General features: G+C 43.0%; 1 protein-coding gene and 1 long non-coding RNA gene across 7 annotated transcripts in view; one reads left to right on the forward strand and one right to left on the reverse strand.

Moving 5' to 3' along the window:
- Nucleotides 1-19,917, forward strand: part of LOC137527144 (uncharacterized) — a 96,154-nt gene that overhangs the window by 74,438 nt on the left and 1,799 nt on the right. The window contains exon 2 of the long non-coding RNA XR_011023139.1: nt 10,203-10,307. This is a non-coding gene — a long non-coding RNA (uncharacterized lncRNA). The remainder of the gene's footprint in view (nt 1-10,202; nt 10,308-19,917) is intronic.
- Nucleotides 1-19,917, reverse strand: part of NEXMIF (neurite extension and migration factor) — a 596,318-nt gene that overhangs the window by 55,596 nt on the left and 520,805 nt on the right. The window lies entirely within an intron of this gene.

Raw genomic sequence — 19,917 nt, forward strand, 5'->3', positions numbered from 1 at the left:
AATTGGACTAACCAGTAATTTATTTTGTGTACCAAAGCTCAGAATCTCATACAAAAATTCTCCATCAGGCTCAGATTGTCATTACAGCTGCACTGTTTTGCAGCAGTGTGCCACTATGCTACGTTACATTTCAATAACAAACAAAAAAATAGACATTAGACTCATTACAGAAAATGCTGCACACACCAGCAGGATGTGCACACAGTGAAAGTGTTACTGCCGCTGACATAGTGGTGGCTGCTAATCAGTGGCTGTTATTGCTGCTGGCATAGTGAAAACTGCTAATCAGTGGCTGTATAGAGTTTCGGGGGCCCCTAAAGTAGGCTCAGATGGCTGCATTTGCCCCTTGGCTGGACTGACATGTTTGTCTTACAGTATTAGCAGAATTTAGTGGGAATGTTTCATATTTTTTTCTGTCGGTTAGTTAGTATGTTCAGGTAGGTTTTGATCCTGCCCCAGCAAATACCATTAAGGTTAAAGAAAACATTTGATATTAAACAAAAAGGATACCCATCCATAGGTTCCTATTATATCAGGATCTGTGGGAAGAAGAGCCCTTGCCAACTACAAGACAAGAACCAATCAAAATCCCCTCCATCCAATCAGTGCAATTTGGGGCATTTCGACAGGCAAGTACATCAATTTGTCTTTCAGATTGTTTTGTAAATAAAGCATTCTCAAGCATGATCTGAGATCATATCTGCCCTGCTGTTGTACCATCCATATTGAGTGCTGCTATAATGACAATTCAAAGGTGGGAAACACATTTGAACAAGATTTCCTGTAAGGGTTAATAAACACTGAGCTTCTTCTGATATTTTCCTCCAGCCGCAGTGCTGGGAAATGTAGAATGTCAGCGGTCACTTCATCAAGATGAACCACTCATTACATACAGAGAGGAGATACAGTCTTCAGCCGTGTCCTGTTTGCTGCCATCACAAGCAATAAATCTTAGAGAAGCTAATTCACTTCACCACAGATAAATACAAAGATGTGTGTTGGATGCTTTATATGTGATCCCTAAATCCTTTAGCTCATAGGAAAAATAGGTCTGCTACTGAAAGGATATAAATCTGCCTCTGGGGAGAGGAGATAAATGCAGTCATTGCAGCGGAGGGGCACAACACTCTGCTGTACAGCCAACTATCTGCTGACTGTAAAAACAAATCGTTATGTCTTAGCCTTTTCAAATGATAAATCAGATACTAATGATTATACAATCATATTATCCTGCTTACATTTAAAGTGAAATTAGAATGGAACACAATTATGCTTCTGCATTCATAGATAAATTAGCTGCATATGAGTCATAAGTTCAAATGGCCAAGAAGAGACACAAAGCAACAGTTTGATGGGGTACATAGGGGTTCATTTCCATTGGGCAATACGATTGCTAATAGTCTAGTACTTGGTGTGTATGACAGTTTATGGAGACAATACTTCCACTTCTCCCGCACTGATCAGCTATCCTTAACTGGTCCCATTAGAGAAAAAAGCCCTTTCCTATTGATTAACCCTAAAGCCCAGTAATGCTATCTTACACCTCACCTAACACTCACTCTATTGTTAATCTCATCTTCTTGCCTATCCCTAACCTTCCTTAATGTTAACCCCTCCTTAAATCCCAACCTTAATCTCTCCCCTTGATGATAACTCTTTGTTGATGCCTAACCTTAACCTCCCATCAACAATAACCCCTTCCTGATGCCTAAGCTTATAGCTTTAACATCTAAAATCTACCTTCCCATACCGTATCCCTAAACCCTATTCTTGCAGTTCTATGCCTTATGGTGCCCATTAATGGTACAAATTTTTCATCAGTTTTTCTGATTAGAAAATTTTGTTTGATTATTCCATTAAATAGAATATAAAGATTTTTCCAACACATCTGATTGGATTTTTATTAAAAAAACAGGATAATCCGTAATTTTTCTTGATCAAAAAAAAATATTATTTTTGAATTTCCATCGATTTAATCGTTCAAATAAACGGGAAAATCAAATGTTTTTATTGTACCATGTATGGGCCCCATAAAGGTTACCAATAACTCCAACCGACATCCACCTTATCTTGTCTTCCCGGCCAGTGCTGCATTCAAGCATTGAAGCCAAAGATGGCTTTAGCTATGTTACAGCTGGGCACCTGTGCCCAACACTAGTGATACTAGGTTATCCTTAACCACTATGCATCCAGACCTTGTTTCCCACTTATGGACCAGAGCAGTTTTGACAGTTTAACTATGTCCTTATTTAATCAGAAATAACTTATGACACAGAAATGAAATATATATTGTTTTTTTCAAGACAAACTAGGCTTTTATTGTATGCCATTTTTTCCTTCAAACTATTTTGTTTTCTATGAATTTTAATGTGAAAACAAGGATAAAAATAGAAAAAACACATTATTTCTCAGTTTTACCAGTTCCAGTTTGGCTACTGTCACAATTTATGGTGAAGATATTTGATTATGAAATAATGCTACACAGTGTATTTTTTGATATGAACTGAGAAAATAAAAGTATTTTTAATGATAGAAATTAATCTCATTAGCTCAGGAAACATATATTCCCTTTCACCAATTAGTGCTGCATCAGATAGTGGCAGAAATGTGCACAGGAGCAAGCCCAATCCTGCACAGCACTGCTTCTGCTACAAGACGTATATATACTGACTCGTGGCTTAGATGAAGTCACAGAGGACGTAGATATACTGTAGTGGTGGATAAAGTGGTTAAAATGAACCTAAACCAAGTAAAATTATTTAAACATTTCCCCTCCTGCAGGACTAGTATCTATGTCTAATGAATGAAAGTTCACGTGTTCCAGGCAGAAACAGTGACTGCTCAGTGTAAACAAAATACACTTTTTAATTCCTGCTATAATAAATGCTGCATAAAGTACCACCCAAAGATAGCCCAATTTGTGGCAAACCCCCCCCCCCCCCCCCCAAACACTGCATAGTTCAAGTTATTGCTTAATGAATGGCAGCAGTGCTGAAATGTGAAAATTGCTCTGGATTTTAAGGGAAAGAACCCTAAGGCCTCTTTCACAGTGTGACGTTAAAGTCGCACGTTAAAACCACATTTACCGCAGAATAACTCACTGCAATGAAAAATCAATGCCCCATTCACAGTGCACATGTTGCGTTGGTGACTAACGCTGCACGTTAAGTGAAAGCACTGCATGCAGTGCGTTATACACGTTATTAGCTGCGTTGGACTGTTTGCACATGCTCAGTAAGGACTCGGAAACATACTTTTCATTGCCTGTATGCTCTACTGTATGCAACCGTAACGGGGCATTAAGTTGCGTTTCAACTTTTTTGCGGCGTTGCATTGTAATTTGCATTGCAACTTTAACGTCGCATCAAAAGGCAACATCCTACTGTGAAAGAGGCCTTAGGCTTTGTTCACATCTAAAATCGCAATTGCTGACGCCAGCAAATTGCGATTTTGTGGGCAATTTTTTCACAAACAGTTAGCCAGATTCAGTATTTCTCACCAATTAATTGTAATTCTTCTGCAATATTCACCAGCATTTATTGAGTCAGTGAATGTTGGAAGTACTAGAACAGTAGTGAATCCAGAGCAGTGGCCTTACAGAAAGCAACCATTTCTGTTGAACTTGGAAAGATTCAAGCTTGTTATTACAGGGCTATCAAAAGATTCTCAGAAGAGATGACCAACATCTCCTACATAAATTTTTACAATGAAGACGTTATGGAGAAGCATGCTATTAGATGACTAAAATCAGCTCACTCTGAGCCTGGCAGGTCACATCACAATGGGGTATAGAAGAGCAGCACTGCAATGTGTGCAAAGGCTGAAATTATAGGTGGTCAGTCTGCATGTCCAGTACATAGAAGTAGAAGAAGGGGATTTGACAGGGCTCACAGCTGACTTATTTTAACTAATGGAACTATGCTATTGTCTACTTTGTTTTTCTCAACAAAATTAATGTGGCAATATACAACAGCCATTGTATCTTTCTGTTAACCAGTGTGCTTGGAAAAAAAACATACAGTACATTACACCAAAGAAATGTTATGTTTACACCAAAGAAATGTTATGTTTAAAGGACAATTGTAGTGAGAAGAATATTTCCTTTTAAACAATTCCAGTTGACTGGCAGCCCTGCTGATCTATCTGGCTGCAGTAGTGTCTGAATCACACTATAAACAAGCATGCGGCTAATCTTGTCAGATCTGACAATAATGTCAGCAACACCCGATCAGCATATGCTTGTTCAAGGTCCAAGGATAAAAAGGGTTAGAGGTAGAGATTCAGCAGGGCTGCCAGGTAACTAGTATTGTTTAAAAGGAAATAAATATGGCATATCCCTTTTGTTACAGTTGTCCTTTAAGATAAAACAACCAGTTAAGATCATTTAAGCCAAGTGACAAAGTGAAATAATATGTTGCTGTGGACTGCTGCTATACCTTCAGGTAGTATGTATGATACTGTCAGGGAGTATCACCAACTACGAGCAGCAACCCCAATACATAAGTCCTTATCTACAAGGGCAACTCTAACCGGTGAACTTGCCAACATTCACTGCTTTATTGCAACATTAATACATCTGGTAATACAGACAGTATGGCATAATAGTTTGGGCTCAGATCCCTTTATTAAAAGCCAGGTAAGCCCAAAACGTTACACCAGACTGTATGACCAGATGTATTAATGTTGCAATAAAGCAGTGAATACTGACAAGTGAACCATTTAGAGTTGCCTTTGTAGATACGTCCGAGCGACATAGACCAGACATATGATTTAATTGACTTAATGCAATGTAAATGGTGGAAGATACAGCATATAGCTCAGAGAGACCTTTCCTAGTCATTAATTTGGAACAACATGTAAGAGCTTTTATAAGTGTTAGTAGTGGTGCATGTGCACGAGTGAACAGACCCAAGGCCACCGTGCCAAACAAAAGACTAAAAAATTTCCATCCGTGACTTGTTCAAAAGGCAGATTACAGCAACATACAATTTTAGCACTTTACATCGCCTTGTGTCAGATAACCTCTGTGCTTTATTGTATGGCTTCCTGTTATGTATCTCTAAGCCAACAATGGATGAATACTGCTCCAAACCGAAACTAGATCTACTATGACTTTTCACTAGATTGTTTTTCTTTACACTGGGGATCACAAAAGCCTAGCAAAATCGCTAGCATTTTGCATAGTGTTTTTTTGTTTTGTTTTTATTTTCACTGGACACGAATGCAATTTTTTAGTGATTGAGATTTTTTTAACATTTCAACTGTGATCATTACAAAATTGCAGAAAAGGTCTGGATAGTGGCTGGATAATGTACTGGTTAAAAGTTAAGGGCTCTGCCTCTGTCACAGGAGACAAGGGTTTGAATGTTGGCTCTTCCTGTTTAGTAAGCCAGCACCTATGCAGTAGGAGACATGGGCAAGACTCCCTAACACTGCGACTGTCTATAGAGCGTGCCCTAGTGGCTGCAGCTCTGGTGCTTAGAGTCCAACAGGAGAAACGTGCAATACAAATGTTATTTGTCTTGTCATGTTCTCTATATGATGTAATGCTTCTTAAAATGTACATTAACACTGAGCAGAGAGCTAGAGGGTGCCAACTGGTACACAGACCACATCAACCCAAGGTGTGTGTGTGTGTGTGCGCTAGGGTGTGTGTGTGTGTGTGTGTGTGTGTGTGTGTGTGCGCTAGGGTGTGTGTGTGTGCGCTAGGGTGTGTGTGTGTGTGCGCTAGGGTGTGTGTGTGTGTGTGTGCGCTAGGGGGTGTGTGTGTGTGTGCGCTAGGGGGTGTGTGTGTGTGTGCGCTAGGGTGTGTGTGTGTGTGTGTGTGTGTGTGTGTGTGTGCGCTAGGGTGTGTGTGTGTGCGCTAGGGTGTGTGTGTGTGCGCTAGGGTGTGTGTGTGTGTGTGTGCGTGTGTGTGTGCGCTAGGGTGTGTGTGTGTGTGTGTGTGCGCGCTAGGGTGTGTGTGTGTGTGCGCTAGGGGGTGTGTGTGTGTGTGTGTGTGTGTGTGTGTGTGTGTGCGCTAGGGTGTGTGTGTGTGTGTGTGTGTGTGTGTGCGCGTGCGTGTGTGTGTCAGTCAGTGCTTAGCCACTACATACAGTACACATATACATTTTTTGGTGAGTTTTCTCTGTAGGAATACTCCTATAAGTATAAACATATATAAATATATAAACATATATTAAAAAACACATTTCTATCTTCAGAAATAGAGTGTGCAGCACTAATAAGACAGAGAGCTTGACAATCAATTCGCTTTGTGTTAATGATAGCTGTTTATCATTAGAAGACAATGTGCACAGTGATTATACAGGGTAATGGACTGGAGGTGTTACCTGCGGTTCTGTCTTCACGTATCTGCATCAAATTACTCTGTACTTTAGCATGCTAAAAACAAACTGGCGCATTTCTATATATATGTGTTCCAGCGCTGGCAGTCCAGCTTTGTAGATCATGGACTTAACAATTTATTTTATTTGCAATACAAGTAGCACCATGAATGACAGGTACGTTTTTGGGGTTTTCAAAATGTTACCAACCTTAGAAATGCAATGGTGACTGTAGGGACATTGCTATATGCTGACACCTGAGGCCTGTACCCCAGTCGTATATGTGAAATAAAGGCTCAAGGACATTTGGGGGCTCTGATATAGCCGATAGTAGAATATCGGTAACATGATAGGGATATGGAGGCTGCCTCTAATACTTTTAGCCATAGCCCCTGAACAAGCATGCAACAGATCAGGTGTTTCTGACGTTATTGTCAGATCTGACAAGATTAGCTGCATGCTTGTTTCTGGTGTTATGCAGACTCTACTGCAGCCAAAGAGATCAGCAGGGCTGCCAGGCAACTGGTGTTTAAAAGGAACTAAATATGGCAGCCTCCATATTCTTCTCACTTCACTTGTCCTTTAAACCTAACCCTTCTCTTACACAAAACTCATCCCCCTTCTATGCCTAACCTAAATACTCCACTTTCGATCCCTAACCACCCCCTGCCGGTACTTAACCATTCCCTGCACCCCCTGCCGATACCACGTGAGTAGGACCATGCATGCAGCAGCATGGAGCCACACATGCAAAGTAAACTGGAAGATGTGTAGTCTTGTCTTGAGATAACTTCACAACTGACACGCACATGCCGATGCATAAACAATTAGTAAACACCGTCACTGTATACACAAAGAATGAACAGCAGTTAAACATTTGGTAACACATTTAAATCTGAGAAAGACTAAAACATTGAAACAATATGTAAAAACCAGGTTATGAAAAAGCAAGCTGCATACACAAATAAGGTGCTCAGTGTAGCTTTAAATATTGCATGCTTAGGAAGCGTATGTAATGGAATGCTTAAAGTGGTCCTGTACATTATTGTCCTTTATTAAAGGGACCAAAATAGAAGAAACCTAATTACCCATAAGATAATGGCCCATACTCACGAGGGACTTTTGTCGCCTCAACACGCGGCGCGCGCGTGTTGCGGCGACAGGTCGCCCGTGAGTATGGGCCGTCGCACGCGCGCGCACCCCGAACTGTCGCCCGTCGCTCATGTCGCCATGCGATTGAAAGTTTCAATCGCACGGCGACAGTCGCCGCCGCACCTCCCCCGCAACTGTCGCTAGTCCGTGTGAGTACGCGGACTAGCGACAGCAACCTCCATTGTGGTAAATGGAGCTTCCGGCGGGGGGAGGAGGAACGTCGGCGACAGCTTCCGTCTTGCCGCTGGTCCCTCTTCCGCGTGTGTACGCGGAGGGACCTGGCGAGGAGCTGTCGCCGGCCTGTCGCCCACACGCTCACGTGTGCTGGCGACAGGCCACTTCTGCAGCCCGTGAGTACGGGCCATAACTGGTCAGATTTTCAAATATGGGCTGGTGCACACCGAGGCTTGATTCACAAATCCGTGATAACTCTTATTACGGTCGCGCAAGCTACAAAGCTCGTAACATTTTTGCGCGCAAACGTAATTTCGCGTGCAAATTTGTGTTTGAGCACGAAAACCGTTACGCGCTCTACAACGCTAGCGCGACCGTGATAACAGTTATCACGGTTTTGTGAATCAAGCCCCAAGAGAGCTTCTGAGCGCTTTTACAAACACTGGTCCTTTAAAAAGCGCTTGGCTAATGTATTTGAATGGGATGGATCACACCAGAGCGATGTGATTTTATCGCAAACACAAACGAGGAACCTGCAGCATTTATGCACATTTCTGAGGCGATTCAGCCTCAATGTTAAGTATAGGAAAGTGGAAAATCGCTCTGAAAAGCGCTAGAACAGAGCGAATTTCCAAGCGCTTTTGTTACAGAAGCTGTTCAGTTCCAGCCCTAATGTAACAAAAAATAAAAAACCCTTCACAAAAACACTCTAAAAATCGCTAGGCATGATTAGAAAATCGCTAGGCACATGCCTAGAATAGATCTCAAAAATCACTTCAAAAAGCGCTGAACGTTTGCGATTACGCTAGCACTTTTTGGTGTGCACTGACCCTATTACAGGCCCGGTTCACATCTGCGTTCTGAGGAATCCGGTGAGCGGATCCAGTCTCCGCTTCACCGGATCCGGATGGCTCTGTCTGCCGCCCGGTTCACATAGTGAAAACGGATCTGATCAATGATCGATCGGATCCGTTTTCACTCGGCAATACATACCTAATCTTTCATAGCAGCCGGCGGTACAAGCTTCCTCTTCTTCCGCTGTGACTACTCAGCGCGTCCTGTGACTAGAAGATGGAAGCCTCTACCGCCGGCTGCTACAGATGATTTGGTATGTATAAACCCTTCCCTGACCCACCTGGCTGTTGCACCCTCCCGTCGCTAGATTTGCGTTGGCCCATGCCCCCATCCCCCGTGGAGCGGTCCTTTTCTTCACTAGTGTGAAGAAACGTTCCGTTTTCCATTGCCCCAATGCTGCAGCATTTTTGTCCGGATCCGTTCCGCTAAGCAGAGCGGTCCGCTAACGCTAATGTTTACCGGGCCTAAATAAATTACTCAAGTAGGTGTTACTAGTTGTGTGATGAACGGTTGATTATGAGTATACTGAGTTTGGACTTTTTTTAATACTGTAAAGGTGCGTACACACATGCGACTATAGTCGTTTGAAACGATCGTTCCCCGATCCTTTCAAACGACGATCGTTTGAAAAAAAAGCAGCCAACGACCATTAAGTTTAACGACGGACGAGCTAGATCGTTCAAAACTAATGATCTAGCTTGGCGGATTTTTCCCAACGACGATCATTTGCAAAAGTAGTACATCGTTGGAAACGATCGTTCGTACTAGGCTTGACATGCGCATTTCACTATTTCTCCATGAAACTTTTCATTTTTATGCGCAGGCGCAATAGTTACTTTTACTTGATGTAACGTTCCTTCTAACGATCAGATCGTTACACACATTTTAAAACTAACTTTACTTAGGTCGTTCTTTCATCAATTAAAAGTTCGTTCGTCGTTCTCAACGAACAATCATTGTCGCATGTGTGTACGTAGCATTAGTATTGTACCACATTAGCCATCAGTAAGGCAAAAGTTTTAAATTAGGATGATACAATTTATTGGCTAACATTAAAGGATGCAAATCATCAGACTTCAGGATACAGTAATACTTTCTTCAAACTCGAAATTAGTTTCCACACAGTAAGGAATCTAAAAAGGTGTCACTTTATAATTAAAGCTTAAGCTTTCAATCATCAAGTTAGCCAGAGATACAGATTATCCAGCAAGCTCATGGAGAACCAGAACTCCTATGATTGTGTAAAGGACCAAATAGCCCTCTTACTAAAATGTTATGCAAAACAAAAGTTTGCCTTCTGAAAACAGGAGGTATTTGAGATTATTCATATTGGAGTGAGCATTTGATGTCTCCCACTATGCATCACTGCTGAATATGCAAATCATCCTTTGTTATCCCTGTAAGCTAACCACACCCCCAGAACCGCTGGAATGCATTGATGTGTCCGCTTGTTAATTGTATAGATCCACAATAATCCAAAATGCATACAGACTGTTTCGAAATGGCTGATCCTCATTGGTGCATGGCATGGTTTATTGTGGCTCTGTGGGGTAGGACTTGAAGCACCCAGAGTTAGCCAGTAAATGGTGTCATCCTAATTCAAAGCGTTCTGCCTTAACATGTGCACTGTAGTTGCACTTGACAACCAGTGATGTCTACTAACTAGGATAGCCTATTCTAATTACTTTAATAAAGGTAAAGGCGTGACAGCTGAAAGAACATTTAAGGCTGGTCGCACATACATTTCCAGATGGTCTTCATCAATAGAGATGGCACATGAGATGCAAATAATTCTTTATGGTAAGTAAGGATGTAAATAAATGATATGCAGCTTGGAATTGAGCCAATCAAAATTGACACGTAGAGCATGTGATTGGACCAATGTAAATTTATTTGTGCATGGCCATATTTAGACGCTAAAGCTGATATTTAAATGAATTTTTTTCCCTATGAATTAACCTGTATTAACACATTTATCTCAGCAGAAAAGAATATGAGCAGTGATAAATAAACCTGGCATACTAAACTTAGACGTTGCTGCTTCCATGTGCCAGAAATAGACCGATTGTTGTTTAGCTCATTGGAGTTGGAGGATGAGTGTTTATCCGCTAGGGGAGTCTTAATCTAGTGAAATCTAATATGCTTCTGTTGCACTTAATGCAATTGCCAACATTTTTTAAAATGTACTCAGTCTTCGACACACATTATTTTAAATTAGATTAGTACTTTAGTGACAAACCTAAGTAAGACAGGTTCAGTAAAATTCAGATCTAGATTCAGTCACACAAAGAAAATGTATGATAATGATTTTGGATGTAAGATAACAATTTTTATATTATGATATAGGTAGAAAAACAACAACGTTTTGTAAGAAATAATACCTTTTAATGGCTAACTAATAGAGTTAAATGATGCAAGCTTTCTGGGATCTAGTCCCCTTCTTCAGGCATATTTCCAGATGTAAGCTGAAGTAAAACACTGATGCAGATAAATGGTAAACACGAAGATGACAGTTGTGTTGGTTACTGTTTATCCGTTAGGTGTCAGGTGATCAGCAGGCTGGAGCCAGTGAGTTAGTGCAACCATACATGAAATCCAGCAGGTTTCTGAAGATCATGAAGCCAAATCAATCATGTTACATAAGGTGTCATGAATCCTGTTCCACAATTTAAACCTTCTGTTAATGTCTTGAACATTTTCATAAATTTGTACTCAGAAACTTTTCTTGATTGATCATTTTTGAAGTTACCCTTAAGAACAAGTACTTTTAGATCTTGCATGCTGTGTCCTGGTTCACAGAAGTGTTGGCCCACTGGTGTGTCCATTTTACCCTCATTAATTTTAAAGCAGTGATGGTTCATTCTTGTGCGCAGTTTTTGTCCTGTTTCTCCTATATAGATTCCTCTTGAGGGGCATTTCATGCAGCGTATCATGTATACAACATTGGATGACTCGCAGGAAAATTGGTCTTGTATTTGATGATATTTCTGTGAGTTTGGTATTTGTATTTGACTTGTTCTCAAGATATAAGGGCAGGTCTCACACCTTGTGTTATTGCAGGGTAATGTGCCTGGAGTATCTGGTGTAGATAATGCACTTCTGATAATCATTTGTCTCAAATTGGGAGGTTGTCTGAAAGCAAGCAGTGGTAAATCAGGAAAAACATCCTTCAGGCGTTTGTCTTTATGGAGTATTGGTTGTAGGGCTTTTGATATCTTCCTCAGTGTCTTTAATGTTGGGTTGTAGGTTACCACAATTGGGATTCTGTTGTTTTCCTCTCTAACCACCTATTATTGCGAAACTTGCTCACGCAAGCCAGGATTACACCCAGGAAATTGCTGTAAAATTTACCATACCTTGGCTTTCTTCTGTGCTACCAGCCAATAGAAGATGCCAAACTGTCCAAATAAGGTATTAAATTAAACGTTATAATGTGTTCTTTAAAATAAGATATACCATGTTACTATGTTATGTTCCATGTTAAAATAGGAGAGAGAGTAAGAGGGAGAGTGTATTTCTGGTAAAAAAAAACTCAGAGCAGAAACGACACCCTTTAGGAAAAAACTCAGAGTGGAAAGGGTTAGGGACAGCTTTATACTACCTCTATAAACAGGCTAGATTGACACTTGGATTGCAAAATGGAATGGCAAGGCGATTTTGATTTTGTAGTGCGATTTTGGATGATTCTCCCAGTGATTGTGGTTTGCAATTCTCATTTGGCGATCAGCTAGGCGCTGAAACATTGCTGAAAAGTGCCCCGGTGTGAAACAGCTCATCACAACAGGAATAGCCTTTTGCAATGCGATGCTCTCTTACAGCTCTACTGCCTAGAAATCCATGGATCTTATCTTTTTAAAGATGTTTCCAGACACACAATCCCTTTAACTCTTGCAGTACTTGAAACAGAAGCTATTCGCATAAATGAGCAATTATGATTACTGTAGAAGGATGGATTTGAAAAGAATAAACAGAGGAGAACAATAGAGAATGTTCAAGGTTTTAAAACCCGTCCAATTAATTTTTTACCCAGTATTCCTTGGCTGATAGTGTCCTCACTTATGAGATAAGAGTTGCTGTATCTGACTATCTGGAATATTTGTGGTACCACAGGCCTGTGTATAAAGACTTTTGTGTTCAGGACTTCAACCTGTGTTCAAACTGAAGAAAACCATTTTTATACACTTGGAAAAAGCGAGCAAACAACTTCAAACTGCAAATGACTTGCAGTCAATGGCCTCAATTCACTAAGCTTATCTCCTGTATTTAATAACGTTTCTGAGCTGTTTCTAGTGTTATCACCATGGTGATGAGGCATGTAGTAAACTTAACTCTTCTGTCTTTAACCACTTCAGCCTACAGCTTCGAAAATCTTATGCATCCGAGCAATGTTCACCTCCCATTCATTCGCTAATAACTTTATCGCTACTTATCAAAATTAATTGATCTATATCTCGTTTTTTCCGCCACTAATTAGGCTTTCTTTAGGTAGTACATTTTGCTAAGAGCCACTTTACTGTAAATACATTTTAACAGGAAGATTAAGATAGAAATGGAAAAAAATCATTATTTCTCAGTTTTTGGCCATTATAGTTTAAAATTAATACATGCTACAGTAATTAAAACCCATGCATTTTATGTGCCCATTTGTCCCGCTTATTACACCATTTAAATTACGTCCCTATCACAATTTATGGCGCCGATATTTTATTTAGAAATAAAGGTGCATTTTTTCAATTTGCGTCCATCACTATTTACAAGCTTATAATTTTAAAAAATGTAATAAGATACTCTCTTGACATGTATATTTAAAAAGTTCAGACCCTTAGGTAACTATTTATGTAGTTTTTTTTTTTTTAATTGTAATTTTTTTAATTATTTTTTTAATACAAAAATGTATTTGGGTAATTTTAGTTTGGGAGGTAAATAGCCAATTTTAGATGTAATATAATGTATTTTTTATTCAATACAGGTATGTGGGTGCAGTTTACTATTTGGCCACAAGATGGCCACATTCAAAAAATACCTAGATGCGAACGATGTCGCATCTAGGAACTAAAATGAAGAGAAGTTGTTTCCTGGGGGCAGAAATACCACGCTCTCTGATGAAAAAGCGTCGGTATTTCTGCCGGGGACTTGGATCGGTGAATGGGAATTATATTCCCATTCACTGATCGGGGGGGCAGCGGGAGGCAGTGGGGGCGCGCGCGGGCGCGCACCCGATCGCGCACACCACACGGCTGCAGCACCACTGCCTATCTGGACGGATATATGCGTCCAGATATGGCGAAGTGGTTAAAGGAAACCAGAGCTCACAAAAAGAAAAAGATTTATACATACCTGGGGCTTCTTCCAGCCCCATCCGCTTGAATCGTTCCCATACTGCCATCCTCCGATGTCTGCAGCTCCGGTACCGGGTCCCCGCACTTCCGTCAGTCGGAGCCAGTCTACGCAGGAGAAGTGCGCTCTTTGCGTATCTCTCCAGCAGCTAGAGGGCGTACTTCTCTTACGCCAGACTGGCTCCGACTGACGGAAGTGCGGGGACCCGGTACCGGAGCTGCAGACATGGGAGGACAGCGGCGTGGGAGCGATCCAAGCAGATGAGGCTGGAGGAAGCCCCAGGTATGTATAAATCTTTTTGTTTTTGTCAGCTCTGGTACACTTTAAGTTAAGGAGAGATCTCTAAAGTTAACATTTAAATCCTTAAATATAACTACAGAATTCTAAAGTTAAAGACAGGCTGTTAATTAACTGCATGTGAAAATAACTACAGAAGAGGTAACTTATGCTGGGTACACACGCGGGATCGATCGATTATTGCCGATTAAGTATCGATTAAGTATGCAAAATCAACGGCTGTATCGATCGAAACCCGATCGAACATGTCGGAAATAATCAATAGGTCCTGCGGATCGAGCGGGAAATCGCATCGTGTGTACCCAGCATAAAGGACAGAAATGATACGGTAAGATAACACTCTCACTGTGAAAACTCTCTACACCTTAATAAGGCAAAATCGATGTGTGGTGTTAAGTTTCCTCTTGTCTTATTATCTCCAGCATGATCTTAGTGAATTGAGGCCAATATCTAAACTGAAACAAATGGTAAAATGACAGCTAAACTGAAGTCAAAGGTCCGCCTACACAATCTCTGAGGAAGGATACTGAGTTATACAAATCACTCCTCAAGCTTGCTATACATTAAAGAGCAACTGACCTGAGAGGGATATGGAGGCTGCCATATGTATTTCCTTTTAAACAATGCACATTGCCTGGCTGTCCTGTCCTGCCATAGACAAGCATGCAGATCAGAGGTTTCTGACAAAAAAACTGACAAGACTAGCTGCATGCTTGTTTCAGGTGTGTGATTTAGACACTACTGATGCATGAATGAGCAGGACAGCCAGGCAACTGGTATTGTTTAAAAGGAAATAAATATGACAGCCTCCATATTCCACCCCTTCAGGTGTCCTTTGATGTAATTGACATACACTGGCATTTTGCGTGGCATTTTGGTTTATTTAGCTTGAAGGTGGACCAATGAAACACTTTTTAGTAGTTGTTTTTTTATCTTCCTGTAACAGGTAAATCTAAAATAACACAAAGGAAACCCAATGAATGGATACAACTAGGTTGGGTCACATTTCATTTCAACAATAATTTATATTATATATATATAATATATATTTACAATAATTTGTTGTTCATAGATGGGAACATAAGATACTGCTTCCAGGGTCGGATAGAAGTGTTTTCATGTCCCTCTTCTGCTTTCAGTGAGTCATATAAATCCATGAGCTGATGTGAGATCAACATGGAACACCTAATTCAGTGTAAAGGAGTGCTCAATGGTCACAGCTGGTATGAAATGAATGGGATCTCTCCTTAGCTGGACTCATTCATCACAGCACAAGATTGATGCTTCTTTATTCTTCAGTTCCTTGGAATGCTTTTAGGATTTTCTATTATTCTATACATTCAAGAAGATTTTTTTTTATTTTTGACAGACATCCACGAGGAAGCTGCCTCTTAAAGTGGTATCACTATAAGATACAGGGGTCTCTGTGACAGATACAGAGCACTTATTAATGTTGTTAAAAGAGAACGCCATGAATTTTGTCATTGAAATAGGTGCGACACAGGAAAGCTATTTGTAATGTATATCTTTTAAACCATTTCCCCCCTACTGCAAGTATCAGCTGGAAATGTTTAAATGTCTTTAAAGTGAACCTCCGGACTAAAAATCTACTCAGCAGAACTGAAAAGGCTTGGTGTTTCTTTAACAGTTTCACAGCGTCAGAACTTTGTGTTTCTTACCAAAGCATCATTTTAACCTCCTTGCCGGTTTTCCCGACCTGAGCTCGGGGTAGAAAAAAGCAGCTGCTATCGGTGATCCCGAGCTCAGGTCGGGGTAGGCATTGCAGAGCTTTACCTGTAGTTGTGGAGTCCCGCGCGCGATCTCGCTGCGCAGCGGGACTCCAGCCTCTCTCCCCGGCAGTGTGGGGTCTTTCCCTGGCCGCCGGGATCCCCCATGTCCCCGCTATTCTTCCGGGGACCCGGCAGCCAGTTGGAGCAGCGCAGCCGTGGTGGTGGCAGCAGAGCGGTAGTGGCAGCGTGACGTCATCGGGGGCGGGGCTAACATTGAAAACGAACTTCTCTATATTAGAGAAATATAGAGAAGTTTGTTTATATGTATATTAGCGCCATCTTGTGGGCAAAGAGAAAACTGCAGCCCAGGAGCCCAGGAAGGTAATTTTTTTTTTTATTTTGCTGCAGATCTCCCTGCCAGAATGATTTTTTTCAGGTTTTAGGGTCTGAAAGAGTGAAAAAAAATTGCACCGCTTTTAGACCCTAAAATCTGGAAAGAATCAGACCGCCAAGGAAGTTAGCTGCATTTTTAGCTAAGCCCCACCCATCAAAGAAAACTGCCCAGGCTTTTTGTAACGATTGGTGTCAGCACGCAGAGAGAATCTGATTATTGGTGATCTGCAGTATCACCAAGAATGCAGATATATACCTGATCTGATAGATATATTGCTAGCCTCTGGACACCTATGGTATGTGAGTGTTTGGAGTAACAGTAATACTTTGAGTAATGCACCTGCTGAGCAGATGATCAAAGGCAGTAAAGGAATACTGCTCTTGAGGACACAGAAACCTTCCAGCAGCCTGAGACTCTCCAAGGGGTGGAGTCAGGCTGGAGGTAGGAAGGACCAGAAGGTGAGTGACACCTGAAGGTGGATGTCACTATCTGATCTGGAGACTATCTCTTAATGGGGGAGATAGCATGAATGCTCCTACTGCTCGCCCGCAAACCCTCGCTGAGCAAGAACACCCCCGTGCTCTGCTTCACGGAGACCTGGCTCAACGGAAACGTCCTGGACAACGCTGTACAGATGCCAGGCTACCTCCTCTTCCGAGCAGACCGGGATCGTGACCTCTCCGGGAAAACGAGAGGAGGCGGCATATGCTTCTACATTAACTCCGACTGGTGCACCAACATCTCACTCCTCAGCAAGTTCTGCTTCCCTGACGCTGAACTCCTAGCCATCAACTGTAGGCACAGGTACTCACCTAGGGAGTTCTCCTCCCTCATCCTTGTAGGAGTCTACATCCCACCGGACTCTGACACCAGGAATGCCCTGAGAACACTGAGCGACTATATCTCGGGGTGGGAAACTGCTTTCCCTGAGGCCCTCATCATCACCCTAGGGGACTTCAACAGCGCAAACCTGCGACAGGAACTGCCCCACTTCCAGCAGCACATCACCTGCCCCACCAGGAACCACAACACCCTGGACAAATGCTACTCGGCCCTCAGAAACGCCTACAAGGCCTCTCGAGGCGCTCCCCTAGGGAACTCAGACCACTGCGTGATCCACCTGATCCCCACTTACAGAAGGCAGATTGAGACGACAAAGCCCATCACTAGAACTGTTAAAAAGTGGTCCGAGGATGCAAAACTGAGGCTGCAGGCATGCCTGGAATGCACCGACTGGCTGACCCTGTAGGCACCCACCTTGGAGGAATGGTCTGAAAACATCCTCTCCTACGTCCGCTTCTGCGAGGACGCATGCATCCCAACCAAAACCTTCAAAGTCTTCCCAAACGATAAGCCCTGGTTCAACAGCAACCTACGACGTCTCCGGAAGATCAAGGAGGAGGCACACAAGTCGGGCACTCCAGAAGAGTACAGGGAAGCCAGGAATACCCTGAACAGAGAACTGAAAGCAGCAAAAAGGACCTACTCTAAAGTCCAACAACTCGCGGGAAGTCTGGAAGGGTCTCAAGGCGGCAACGAACTTCAAACCTCCCCTCCACCAAGCAGCTCCCAGCTCACAACTGGCGGAGGAACTAAACGAGTTCTACTGTAGGTTTGATCTCCAATCCAAGCAGCCTGTGGCCCCAGCATCCCAGTCAGCTCCAGACTTCACGGCATCCGCAACAGAGGACGCACAGGGCCCCCCAGGGGCCAGCGAAATCCCCACTCTGACCGCAGTACAGGAAGAGGATGTGCTACGACACCTCCACAGACTCAATCCCAGGAAAGCCTCGGGCCCGGATGGGGTGTCCTCACTCTGCCTGAGAACCTGCGCAATCCAACTAGCTCCCATCCTCACCTCCCTCTACAACAGATCCTTATCAGAAGGAAAGGTCCCCTCCTGCTTCAAAAGGTCCACAATCATCCCAGTCCCCAAAAAACCAGGGAACACGGAACTCAACAACTTCAGACCCGTGGCCCTGACCCCCATCACCATGAAAGTATTCGAGAGGCTAGTGCTGGCCCACCTGAAGCACTCCACCAGCTCCCTCCTCGAACCACTCCAGTTTGCCTACAGGGAAAACCGATCAGTTGACGATGCCATCAATGTCAGCCTGGCATACATCTCGGAACACTTCGACAGCCCAGGGGCCTATGCTAGAGTCCTCTTCCTGGACTTCAGCTCAGCCTTTAACACCATCTGTCCGGATAAACAACCTTGCGCATCTTGGGGCAGATTCCCTCCTCTGCAGGTGGGTAAAGGACTTTCTCTCCAACAGAACTCAACGGGTCAAGCTTGGCAGTCGCATCTCCAGTGAAAGAACCACCAACATCGGAGCTCCGCAGGGCTGCGTGCTGTCCCCTCTCCTGTTCTCTCTGTACATGAACAACTGCACCTCGGCCTCAGACTCCGTCAAACTTATCAAATTTGCAGATGATACCACGATTATCGGCCTCATCGACAGAAACGGGGAGGACAATTACCGAAACGAAGTTGCGAGGATCTGTAACTGGTGCAAGGACAACAATCTTGTTCTCAATGCGGCAAAGACTGTGGAACTTATCGTGGACTTCCGGAAACTCCCTCCGGCCCCCCTACCTGTGTACATCGATGGGTCCGAGGTCTCCAGAGTCCAAAGCGTACGGTTCCTAGGCTCAACCCTAACAAGCGACCTCAAATGGGAGCAGAACACCACCAGAACCCAGAAGAAAGCTCAACAGCGGCTTTTCTTCCTACGCCAACTGAAAAAATTCGGAATGTCACGGGATCTGCTCACCAGCTTTTACTCCGCGACCATCGAATCCATCCTCTGCTGCTCCATCATAGTCTGGTATGCAGGAGCAACCGCCAAAGACAAGTATAAACTCCACAGAGTGATAAAAACAGCAGAAAAGATCATTGGCGCCCAACTGCCCTCGCTAGATCTCCTCTACTCCATGAGAATGAAGACAAGAGCCTCCAAAATCTTACTCGACCCCTCCCACCCGGGCAGACGATACTTTGAGACCCTTCCACTGGGACGCTGTCTCAGATCCATCCCTGCCAAGACCACTAGGCGCATGAACACCTTCTTCCCCCAAGCAGTTCTCTTGTTGAACTCACTGGACTCAAAACTCCCCCCCCCCCCCAGGCCTACATTCAGGGGTCACTCTAGCCCCAGGCATCCCCTCCTCTCAGCTGTAAACTCTGACTGAAACATGGACTTCCACAGCAGCAACTCCAGTCCCCCAACCCCCAGGACTCTAATTGAATTGAACTGAAACTAATATGCTTTAAATGTATGTATGTCCTGCTTGCCCTCGCTCTGTTCGCAAACATGTGTTGTTATATTCCTGATTTACTCTTGCCATGTGAACCACAAGCAATTCCGGGTACACCACTTGGTGTGCTTGGCGATAATAAAGATGATTCTGATTCTGAGCTCTCGAGGTCGGGCAAGCCAGGTCGTCAACACACGGTCAGATAAAGTACATAGACAGAAGGCTGATTCGGTATCCAAGGCTAGCAGGGTTTGGCAACAGAGTATCAGATATGCAAGGTACTGAATCAGAGGACAGAGGAGTGGTCAGGAAAGCAATAAGTCAAAACAGATATCAAACAATGCCTAGTCTGGGTGTGAGGTCCTTGATCTCTACACCCTGGAACTAGTCT

This window comes from Hyperolius riggenbachi, chromosome 8, assembly GCF_040937935.1.
Source record: "Hyperolius riggenbachi isolate aHypRig1 chromosome 8, aHypRig1.pri, whole genome shotgun sequence".
NCBI lineage: Eukaryota > Metazoa > Chordata > Amphibia > Anura > Hyperoliidae > Hyperolius > Hyperolius riggenbachi.